Genomic DNA, 12,481 nt, shown 5'->3' with positions numbered 1-12,481 from the left:
ATATAAAAATGTTTTACAAAATTTAGAGGTCTTGCAGGAGTAAAGTCGAGCTGAGTAGAAATAAAAAATGTGATCCCTCATTCCAAGGTCAGCTTTTTAAGGGACGTTTTCTCATTGTTAAGATAAACTTTTTTTCCACAGTCAAGACAGCAGTTGCCAAAAATAGTGTGGACCTCATTTTTGTCTTCTCAGATTACAGCCTTGTTGCCTTTCCAGTAATCACAGAGACAACAACAAGATGAGGCTCATTCCTACGAAGACCTTTGAGCTTAACAACAACCATACACGAGCACTACTGTGTGAAAAGGGACAGTATAAGAACTCGTGTTTTATTGCAAGATGGCTGATTAGCTCTTGTGGGAGGTGTAAAGAATTTGCTACCTTTGTCTGGGGCTTCACTTGTGAGGAATTTGTTAGATTAGGGTGATGAAATCTGCTCTGTTCGCTTGGTATGGAAAATAATGCAACATTCAAGCACAAATTCTAGACAAAAATTACCAAACTCACATAGTTACCTTGTGTTCAGCCAATTGTATCACCACACTTTTACAGAATCTCTCAGTCGCCCCCAATCACTCTGTGGCCCATAAAATGCTTGCAAGTGGATTGGGGCTAGTATAATGGTGGCACAATACAGAAATAAACTACTTTTACTGCTGCAGACAAAGTGATGTGACCTGGAAAGGTTGTATTTTTGCTGGGATAATGACTGTATTTTAGAGACAGGCCTCAGTGTGAACTCTAATTACTTGTCTGGGGCCACTGAGCTACATTGGTCTCAAGCACTTAGTAATAAAGTCCATATTGGCTGTATGTTTATTAAACAGAGCATGAATGTCTGCTGAAAATATCTACCTTAGCTGCTAACTGTAGAGCTTGTATAATTATGCTGTAGGTTTTAGAATTTAAACAACAGTAATCTTGAGGCAAAGAGTTTCCATCAGACAAGACGGTTTTAGAAAGTAACAGAAAACAAGCTAAACATTCTCAGCCCAACTTCAGCAACTCTGCGTCAAGGTTAAGGTACTTTTTTTTTTTCATATAAAAAAAAAACAACCTTTGACTTTCACATTTTATTTGATTTCATTATTAACACTCTGTAGAACTGGCTCCCATATAACTTAATGGCTGTGACAACCAATTCTCATAATTATGCAAATATAATATAGACATCTTGAGAACTTCCAGACAGTGTCTTTAGGCAAAGAGATGCCAAACATGGAACACTATGGAAACTCCAGCTCTTTGAGCACCTCATGTGGGTCAAACAAAGTCTCTGAGTTCCAAGCAGTTCACAGCATGTTTGCTTGTCACAGAAAACACAAAATGGTGGAACTCTGAGATGCTCTCATCATTCACTTTCTTTAGAGTCCCCAGTTTGGTTAGAATTGAAGCAGACAAGGAGGGAGATACAAAAAAGATGAAAACTGTCCCTGCAATCTTAATGAAACAATGTCATTAAAATGGCACATTGGAGGTCTGATTCTATATCTTTAGATATAATTTTACACTCAGGTCCTTTGTGTTCCCCTTGAACATGGGCTCAGTAGCACAACAGTCCTCAACTGACTGAAAAATAAAATGTAAAAGGTAAAAGAAGGGAGAGATTGAATGCATGCCTTCTGTTTTGTGAATTTATCACACTTTACATTCCAGTGGTGCTGTGTGCAAAACTTTACAGTCCTCAGCCAAAAAACAAAGCGCACACACAAAAAAAAAAAAGAAAATCATGGGTCGGGTGTCATGTAAGGAACATCCATTCGTCTCAATCCATTATGTGTCAGCTGTCTTGTCTCACCTCTGTGTATGTGCTTACATTCTCGCGGATCTGCTTAATCTCTGACAGGGAGGCAAACTTTGTGGACAAACAGCTGGGAAATCTGCCCCCCACACCCTTACTGCCACCCACTCTTTCTCCCTCTCACTGCCCTTCCAGGTTGGCCTGCTGATGGCTAATAAAAGAAGCGGCCCTTGACTGTGAACAGCTGGGCTCTTGCAATCTAACTCGGCAAGCAGCATACAGGGGCTTTTCCTCTAACAGCATACGAGTAAAATAGGTAAGAATAGTACAAGAATGAGAGCGACAAACACAGTACATTGAGAGGATTGGGATGAATGAGGTAAAAAAGGAGGAAGCATAAAATAGAGTAAAGTGAAAAAAACAGACATAATAGTATCCATTGGTGAGTCGGGGGAAGGGAGCACAGTGACTGTCTTGTCCCTGACTTTTCATAGCCTAACCAGCTAATCAATAGCCCAGAGAAACACTATTTCAGCTGGCTCACTGAGCTCTATGTACAGCAGAAATACTGAGAGCGCCAACTCAGTCTCCGATTTTTATTCACTCTCCTTCTACAGCAATCGACAACAATATTTATTTTATTAAAAATGAATCTTATACTCAGGAAGTGATGCATCTCAGGCAATGGTGAATGTGCACCTACGCAGGAACCTGAATGAACAGATGCAGTGAGTGGGAGCCACTGAAGGATGTCATTGATATTAGCAAAAGAAGGCACAGTTGTTCAAAAAAGGACATACTTAAGTGTTTCCAGAGTTTGGCAAATAGATTAAGTGATCTGAAAAGAATTACATAATAATAATTTAAAAAAAGCATCCAATAAAAAAAGCTGGTTCAATAGCCATCTCATCTCCTGTGAATAAAAACAAACTCAGACAGTAGAATGAATGCAGGACGCAGAGGATTATTTGAGATTTTGACCCTGCTTTGAAACTAAACTCTTTATTCTTGGGGACGGCTTTGATGCCTCATGGGTGCACAAGCTGCAGGGTGTTGATGAGGTCCTCCCCTCTTGGCTAAAGGCATTCCAATCTCAAGAGAGACGTGAGAATGGCACCGTTACTCTAAAACAAGGACTGTTCTGGGACAAGGGGCTGGGGCTGTGATGTGAGGGAGGCTTAAAATGTTGGCAGACTTAAATAGCTGCTCATATGACCCGTCATGCCTGACCTGCGCTCCCTTATCACACTGCAGTTCCATAGATATCTTTTCTAATTTCATGTGTGCGTGTGTGCACGGACAAGAACGTTTGTAGCGAGTATGAAAGACGATTCCAGATGCTCCCAGCTGGCTGTTGCCCAGTGAAGCTCATACAGTACACTTCTGCCTGCCTAATTAATGCACACACATGCATGCACATTCGAACCATCCTCAGCACTCACGTCCTGCTGTTTGAATGGGTTAAAGATAGGAAGAACATTTGCACCCCCTGTGTGTTTTATACAGGACACACATGCAGACAGCTAAATAAACAACCAGGGGCTTAATTACCTCATAAGGGAGGCCAGGGGTGAGGGCTGCTGATGAGTCACAGTGGCATAATGTAGAAGGATGTGCAAAACAGGAGATAGTGATGATATGCTGTAAATGCAACATATTTTGACAAAAGTGGTGACTCAAGAACAAGAATTATTCAGCAACAATGATCTGCAACTGCAAGAAGTGCCAGGCTCTAACTGGATTTATTCTATCTCAAATGGTTCGTGCAAACATAACCATATTTACTTGAAACAAAAGAGCAGGTGATTGGAACTTCTGTACTGGTATCTCTACATGTATATATAGAAAAGAAAAGAAAACAATGCATCAGACTGTTACTTAAGATGCCATAAAGGCTTGCGTCTTGATGTGTTTGCCATAATGACCTTTTCTTTAGGCGATCGAACAGCAACATTGTGCGTTGGCAAAGCGTCACCTCATAACAGAGTGCGTCTGACATTTTCTGGCAGCCTTTCAACACTGGGCTGTGCATGGTTTTGACAGCTCGTTCTTTTCTTTCTTACTGGCACAAACGCATAAAAAGCATTAATAAAAACAATACTGATAAAAACTCGGTTCAGCTGCAGGCAAAAATTTAACTTTAAGTTAAAAACGCGATTTACATAAATACCAAGCTTGAAAAGTACAAACAGCCTGTTTCATTTATTTTTTTCACTGTTGGAATTTCACTACATCTGTTAAACTCAAACTTCACTGTCTTGTCAGAGAAGATAGGATGATGGTATATATACTGACTGCTTCAAACTAAAAGACGAGGGATGCAAAGAGGAGGGATGCAAATATGGCAATGTTTGAATATCATTTTACAAGGTCTGAAAGGGTAAATGAAAGCCTCAAAACAACACTCTTGCAAGCAGTGCCAAACTAAGACATTGAGGCAGAGAAGCAACAGAAAAAGAGATCCCAAGGTCAGTGTTCCGGGGCAACTGATGAGGGAAGAGAGATGGTGTGGACGGATGTCAAAAGTTATATACGTCAGGCCTGACAAGCTCCAGCTTGGCTATCACTTACTACTCTGAGCCTGGAGTCAGGCCGGTGCCAAGACAATGCCAACGCCTCTCTGTGACGATCAGTGCCTCCGGAGGTTGTGTAAAATGGCTGCCGCCATGCCAGTGCATTACTACGAGTCACTAGCTCTGCAGTTTTTTTCTTTTTTTTTTTTAAACCTCCTCAGAGGAAGTGCCATCTGTGAGTGACAGCGGGGCCTCAGCCATTTATTGTGAATGCAGTAAACAAAGCTGCCATTTTTGCATTTTGAGGGTTCAAGCTGCTTGCATATTACCACCAGCAAGGCTGTTTGTTGTCATGAGAGATATTAAACATGGTGTGATGTATATCCTTTCTTCATCTCCATTTATCAAGTCGAGCCCAGGCTTTCTTACAGGGAGCAGGTTAAAATGAATCCTCATTTTCTCATTTAAAGCAGGCAGGATAAAAATTCAATACAGTGCCTGGGCTTGGTTTAAGGCTAACAACTGACAATGCAGGGGTGGGGTATTGGGAAATAAATCAATATCAGGCCGACTTATTGTATGGTCATTGATGATCTGTCAAACCATTTATTTGTCTAAAGTCTGAACTGCACACCAAAATAATTTTCCAAGGAACTTTTTCCACATCCAAAATAAATAAAGAATAATTCGCAAATCGATAATCTGCTTTATTGAGCTCACACACTTGATTTGAGTTGGGCACTTTGCCCAATTGTTTTTCATTTGTCAGATATCCTTTTCTCTCCCCCCTTGTCCTGCTTTGTGTAGTACTAAATAATAGCAAAAAGGCAAAGACCTTGAATGGATATATTTGAATATATATTTGAATGTGTGACGTGAACCATAGACGGAAGAATCAATGTTTTTGAGGATGCAGGGCTTTTATGCACCCTGCCAGATCCATTGAGTCATAGTTTTACAAAAAGAAAAGCAAACCCAGTTTTAGACAGATTTCACTGTTGAATATATCAAGACTTAGCAGCGTGAATCAAAAACATCCGGCACCCTTGATCAGTGCCTCTCAATAGGCTTTGGGTTTCTCAATGGAATCGGCGTTGGCAGTGCCACATCGATCCAGGTCAAACCCTGCTGTTATACTCAATGGAGCTGAATAAAGTCATGGCAGACAGACTTAGAGCTCTCCAGGCTAAGGTCAAATGCTTTGACCCAAACCAGAAAACCAGGCCTCGTCTCTGTGAAAGACCACCATCAAAAAAACCATCTACATCAGCAGGATGCTTACAGAATCACTGGAGAAGAGGTTCCGCTAAGAAGTTTTGACAGACAGGCAGACTTTCATTTTGTGCTGTATTGACAGAGGCACATAACCAGTCCTTTGTCGGGCTTTTCTTTAAGTGAATTGTGCTCAAGTTAAATCAGTTAGTATGTGCTGCAAAGCATATGAGAAATTTAACTTCTAGAAAGCAATTGGAAGCACGAGAATATTAGAAAAGCAGCAGCCTCATTTCACTGAAGATAAAGACCTAAGGCATCACAGTTACTAAAGCACTGAAGCCCTTTCATTTCCTGCCTTTCTCTCACCTAGGTGTAACTAGGGCATTCCTGTCTGTCTAAGTATGAACAAACGACGAGCAATCCTCACTGACCTACTCAACTCCACTGTCTAACAGGCCCTCTTGGGTCATGGCGTCAGTGTCACATGCCAGTGAACAAGAAGGGATATTGATTACCAATAAACTCATTAAGAACTAAGAGATGGACTCTCTGCGCTGACACAACAATTCATTTTCTGTCAAAACAAGAGCTTAGTAGTCAGATTGCTTTCACTGATTCAGTTCACACTTTCGCCCTGTTGAATTCATTGTTTTGCAAATGGACATCACATGAATCTCTAAAGGTTGTGAAATTCAGCAGAGTATGATGAACTTCAATGTATTTATTCATCGATTGTCTAATTTATTTACTCTTTCCACCTCATCTAAGCTTTTTGAGTCATTTCTCCTTACCAATGCACTGAATTCTGCCATAAACAAATTGTATTTGTGTCTCAAGACAGCCATTTTGTCTCCCTCCAGACCCCAACAGAGGAATTCTCTGCTGCATTTGGGACATGGGGAATTAAACTTGTTTAGAATATCAATGATAAGCCAACCCCTTTGCACCCAAAGCTCTCAAAGCACTTAAACGAATGTACCTGAAGATTGAGATATCAACGGAGGACATGGACAACTGCCGTTATCACAGCTCGGCTATTAATAAGATGCCTGCTAGCTCGTGTGCCAACGTTTGCTGCTCTGTGTTATCATGCTCTGGGACAATCTAAAACGAAGCAGGACTGGAAATGTGATGCAACTGTGACGGGGGGCAAAAATGTGAAGAAATGTGATGTGCCATGGTGTCAGCGTGGTTAATCGAAAATAATGGCTAGCAATTTATAGATGCCATTCTGACCAGCAATGACTGTACTGATGCAGGAGATCGAATTTTAATGTGAACATTCCATCACTTTATACAGGCTACTGATGTTTAGGGCCCCTGCCAACCAGCACATGAATGTATGAATGGAGGTTATCATAGAGCGATAATAAACTGGGAAACGCTCTAAAAACATCTCACTCTCTGCTGTGTTTGTGTGCTCAAGCCTGACTATGTGCCAGCTCATGTTATAGAACATTGTACAACATTAGGGTGATTTGACAGTCATCCGATTTCCAGATGCGACTAATGTAATAGATAAATGTACCAGGGAGAGGGAGGAGGTAAGCTCATGGGGGATGCAAATGAAGGCCACCTGCTCTGTGAGACCATGGGGAGTACTGAGGCCTATCAGTATTTATCTTAATCTGACAGGAGTCCATCTAATCTCTCTTCCTTGCAAGTTCTTTCAACTCTGCTCCCCTGATGTAACACTTGAAATGGATCCCGGGGAAACAAATAAATAAATCCAGATGCTGTAGAGTCTCATGGCACTTAGCTGTCATTTAAGCTACTAGTCCTGTGATAAAAAGAATCAGGCTTTCGACTGAGACATAAACCTTCAGTGTAATGATGAAAAGAACAGATCAAGCTAGCTTAAATATTCTTTAATGAATACTTTTATGTTCACTTTTTATGGAAAAAGGATTGTTTAACCAACATGTAGATTTAGTTCAAATGATATTTCTAAAGCAGCTGCAAAATGTTACCTGAGGAGACAACCCTCACACCCCTATGCTAATCTTGTATGTATTTATAACAAGTGCAGATCAGAACATATGACCTGCGTTGGTGACCTTAGCAATAACTGTGGGAACAATCCCTGCTTCCTCAAGAAAGGTCAAGAAATTTTCTCACATACTGCAAAAAAAAAAAAAAATCACTATTGAATTAATTTGTGCACTGGGATAAAGAAATGGAGTGAGTTGTATCTAACTTCTCGGCTGAATGTTCTCAATTGGCTGTTAATGCACATGGATTGTTCTGTGAAGGAAAAAAGTGGGCATTGGGATGCAGAGTCAGTGGAGAAAAATGCTTTGATCTATACGATTTGCTTAGTACGCAGCCTTTTGATTTTTGTGGCAATATGCATCTGCAAGAGCCTTGAGTGCTCTTTGTTGTATTTATCATAGGGACGCTGTAAATAGCAATATGGTAGATGTTGTTTTTTTTTTTTTTTTAATAACTAACTGTGAGCACTGATGTCATAAAAGAGCAATCTGGTTCGTTTTGTGTCATGTAAGATTGAGCACAGCATTACTTGACTAAACAGGAAAGATTATGATGAACGCCATTCAAAACAGCCTCTAAACAGCAGGTCTGCAATGAAATACAGAAATTACAGTTCAGCTGTGACTCATCCTCCTCGGTGTTAAGTTTTTTTTTATTAGACTCGCTCATTAAGTTCAGACTGTATTGTCAGTTCCCTCGGCTCTGAGCACAAACAGCAAATAACCACCTATAGGGCATAAGAGGCAAAAATCAGCTGCATACAATTTTCCTTTTACAGTCACTTTCTGCATTTCAATTCTGACGTCAGAGCTCTTAATGAAGACAGCGTAGCTCACTGCTGCCGAGTTCTGCACAGCCAGTCTAAAGATTTTATTTCACCGCTTCCACAGCTTGCCTTATTTCACCACGGCTTAATGAGAGTCGTTTGGAATAATAGGTTTCCATTGAACAGAGGCATCTGCATCCACACAGCTCTAAATGAGTGAGCTAATTTACCAAGATAATCACCTCTCCTGCTGTGTTTTTATGTAGAGATGCTGTAGATTTTTACCCTTGGATTTAATGAAGTCAGAAATTACCTTCAATCCACCCGTAAATGCTGAATGTATCACTAAAATATGTCTATAAATCATAAAACAGAATGTTATCTTCATATACTTGGCAGTTAATTTAAAGATTTATGTCACTACGCAGAAAAAAAAAGAACATTTTACATTTTAGATTATTAAAAAAAAAAAATTACAACTTAATTTTAAGCTAGAGTAACAGTTTTGATAAAAGCAACATCTTTAAATCAACGAGTCGTTTTACTGTCCATTCCGTCACCAAAATTTAAAAATTAAGTTTACTCCAAATTTGAAATAAACTTTTAATTCAGATGAATAGAAGCCCAAAATATAAGAATGTCCTTTAATCTTGTTGTTTGGTGTAGAGCCATCAGATCCATTAGTATAGCAGATACAGAGACGATAAAACCTGTTGTACTGCAAAGAAATCATTGCCTGTATCAACCCTCTTCAAATATGCAAGAAAAAAGAAATTTTGAGTAGCCTGACTGAAGCTCTGCATACTGCCGCAGAGGCATAAAAAGAACTACAAACACTTTTTACATTTTTCCATGAGCAAACAAGTGAGATTTCTTAGGATGCCTGAATAATGACGTCCATGGGGACATTTAAACACAGTTAAAGAATGAAGTAAGCCCTCTTTAACACTGTGTCTCTGATTTCTCCTGCTTTCTTCCTCTCCGTTCTTGTTTAGTCCCAGAGAGCGTGTGAGCATTCTCACTGATGACACAGAAGCTGTGGCACCACGCAGTCACTGCAGATGGCAGATATGAAAAAAAAAGGACAGGAAGGGAGGAATCGCTTACAACTGACATAGGCCATTTTGACAGAGTGAAATCCAGTCTTTTCAGAAGAAATAGAAAAGGTCACAAACTGTGACAATTAAGTAATGTCCAGTTCAGTGAACTACACTCTCCTTTATTTAACTTCCCACTTTGGCGTCAAGTAACTTGTCTTTAAAAAATGTCATGCCCTTTTATTTCTGTAAAGGTTGTTCTGGAGGAAGCCACAAGCAAGGAAGCTGAGCTGTTTATCACGTTTTTAAGCAGGATGGCCAGAGAGAAGTTGTCAGTAATTTGACAACATTTATAGGAAATTTCCCCTTGCAGCTCTGTTGGAATAGCTGCTGCTATAATTATTTTTTTTTAAATATGAAAGAAACAGCAGCGCAGGTTAATTCCCTAGTGCAGTGTTATGCAGGCTGGCAATCCAAGCCGAGGAGCAAGACAACAATATGGCTAACAGCTAGCGCAGGACATCCTCCTCACAGCTTTGCGCTTAGATTATCACAATAGACGTTCGGGACGGTTTCCAAATAACGGCAGAGGGTGGGAAGACAGGAGAGCGCAGAAGGAAAGGGAAGAAAGGATTACATTGTAATGTGTTTTCATGGCTACCAAATGAACCTTTCTGTAGACTGTGACACAAAGAGCACAGTACTGTAGAACAAACACACACACACAATCCTGGACTGTCACAGGAATGAAAAGCAGCTATGGCAAAAGGAAAATCCATTTGCAATATTAAAAGCTTGAGGGGTGACGGCCAGCATCAACAACTAAATATTCATCCAGCCATACATTTTTTTTCCCCATTCGTATTCACTGTCTTACTGAGTTAAAACGGTTTTAAAATAAAACATGCTGTTATTGACACCTTTCGTCCTAGTCTAGCCCTGAGGCAAGCCATTAAATATGGATGATAATTAAACTCAATAAGTCGTTTCACTGTCTAAATATCAGTTTCAACTACCATAACACTGAAAAGGCTTCTAAACATATTATGTGCTTATTTTTAGATTTAACTCTGTGATCTGAATTCATATTCCTGCTAGTCATCTATATATGAGTGTGTATGTGTGCTTGTGTATTAGCGGTTTCTTTTTTATCTTTTTGTATTGTAGCTTTAGAGAAAAAAAAAAAGATTCAGCATTGTGAATAGTAACAGGTGCCCAAGATTTTGATAATCTTTGCTTTCTAAGTGTATAAGGTACTGGTCTTAGCTTTTATTTGTTGCTTTGCTTGATGCAATCTAATAAGCGTGTAATGTTAGAGCATTCGTGGATTGAAAAAAAAAAAAAAAGCACTCAAATTCCTCTATGCAAAATCCTTTTCCTCACAGGGAACCAACGCAAGCAAAACGTAATGGTGTCCAGTTACAGTGACGCTGAAAACTCTCCTGGAATGTTTCTTTAGGGTAGATCGACATGAGAGAACACATGCAAGGACAAGGTAGGTGTAGGTAGAGGATTAAGGGTGGCAGCTAGGGTTACATTACCCAACACCTGACAAGAACTTTCCCTGAACACCATGAGAAAAAATCTTTGTATTAGAAGCCTCGGAAACTCTCGTTTAACATGCTCTGTAGGTTTTTGAAATTTCATGTGTGGATGTTGCTATTATCCCACATTTACACCTGTAAAACTGGTATGCATCAAGAGGTATAATGTCACTGAAAATACTCAGGCCTTTAAATGAAAGTGAATTATGTTGTTAATGTAGCTCTGGCAATTCCTACAGTAACTCCCATGACTTCCTGACTTAAAGGTTCATCGTGTAACATTTTAGGGCATCTACTGAACATATAATACTCATAACTACATTTTCATTCATGTAGAATGGCATGAAAATAAAAATAATTTTGTTGGAATGACCTTGGAAGGAGTCATTTATATTGAAACATTCCAGGGATGGCACTCCTCATAGCGTCACCCTGTTGCACTGTCAAACTAATCCAGTAGTAGAACTCTTGATTGGACCATTGGGGTTTGTTGGTGCCATAGTAGTTTGGGGGTACGTGGTGTATATTCATCTGATTGCAATTGATGCCGCTAGATGTCACTGCATCCCAAGCAGAACCTGTGTCACACGAGCAATTTTACACCAAAGCAAATCTCAAAATAAATAAAATGATCATGATGTAGATCTTTGGTATATATGGAGTCATGAATAACTTGGTGATGTTACAGGGTTTGGTATGTGCAGCTTATTTATGCTATCTATCACTCTGTGCTATTTCTAGTATCTTGAGCCATTCTGCATGAACTTCATTTAAGAGTAACCCAAGTCTGCTTAACAACTCTGGCTAAAACTGCCTCTCTATGTTTAACCATTGCCATCTTATCTCCCGGTGGATTTCCGTTAGTCCAGGGCCAAATATAGTCAATTCCTCTATGGGTCCACAGAAACGTTTCTGGATACTGTCCTTTTTTTTTCTAGTTTTGTGATTGGTGCCAGACTATTACACATGTCTTAATCTGTACATTCTCATCATAAATTAAATGATCTATGCAGAAATATGTGTACCTAAAGAAATGTAAGCAACAAATATGCTGCGAGAGAATGGGGGTCATCTATCCAACAGTTTTTCAGCCCACCTAAATATAAACAAGACCCATCTGCACAGTCTTCTCTTTAACATAATGATGCAACTCTCAGAAATGCCTCTGAAATAGTTCCTAAAATATACATGAAAAGGAAACCGAAAGCTATACCCATTCTTCTATTTAGGCTGTTTGAAGACTCGAATACAACCTTCATCTGTCATCTCTAAAATATCAGGAAAAGAAATAAACATACGAAAAGACGGAAGGGGGAAACAGACAAAAAGACTAATGCCTTTAATGGAGTTGTCAGCGTTGCTAGAACCACTGAGGCACATCCATATTAGCAGTATTTCTATTCTAGTATGAAGAAAAAATAACATAACAAAAATGTTTCTGTCAGGTTGGAACTATAAGAACGAAATGTTGCTGCTCACATTAATATCTAATACTCATTCATTTCTTTCCCACACAAAGCTCCGTGTTTCCCCAGGGCTACCATTTGCTTTGCAAAATGCATGCATGAAATTCTTGAGACCTGCCACCCCATGAGATTCTAAATAATAGATTACCAACACAGCATCCAGTCTGCGCTATAACTTCATCCCCAACTGTCTGGCCTCATTAGTGT

General features: G+C 39.6%; 1 protein-coding gene across 37 annotated transcripts in view; it reads right to left on the bottom strand.

Annotated features, from left to right (window-relative positions):
* LOC140281575 (receptor-type tyrosine-protein phosphatase delta-like) overlaps positions 1-12,481 on the bottom strand; it is a 339,321-nt gene that overhangs the window by 101,445 nt on the left and 225,395 nt on the right. The window lies entirely within an intron of this gene.

This window comes from Leuresthes tenuis, unplaced genomic scaffold, assembly GCF_036924035.1.
Source record: "Leuresthes tenuis unplaced genomic scaffold, fLeuTen1.0.hap1 SCAF_22, whole genome shotgun sequence".
NCBI lineage: Eukaryota > Metazoa > Chordata > Actinopteri > Atheriniformes > Atherinopsidae > Leuresthes > Leuresthes tenuis.
Note: the sequence above shows the minus strand (reverse complement) of the source record. Positions and strands in the feature narration are given on the sequence as shown.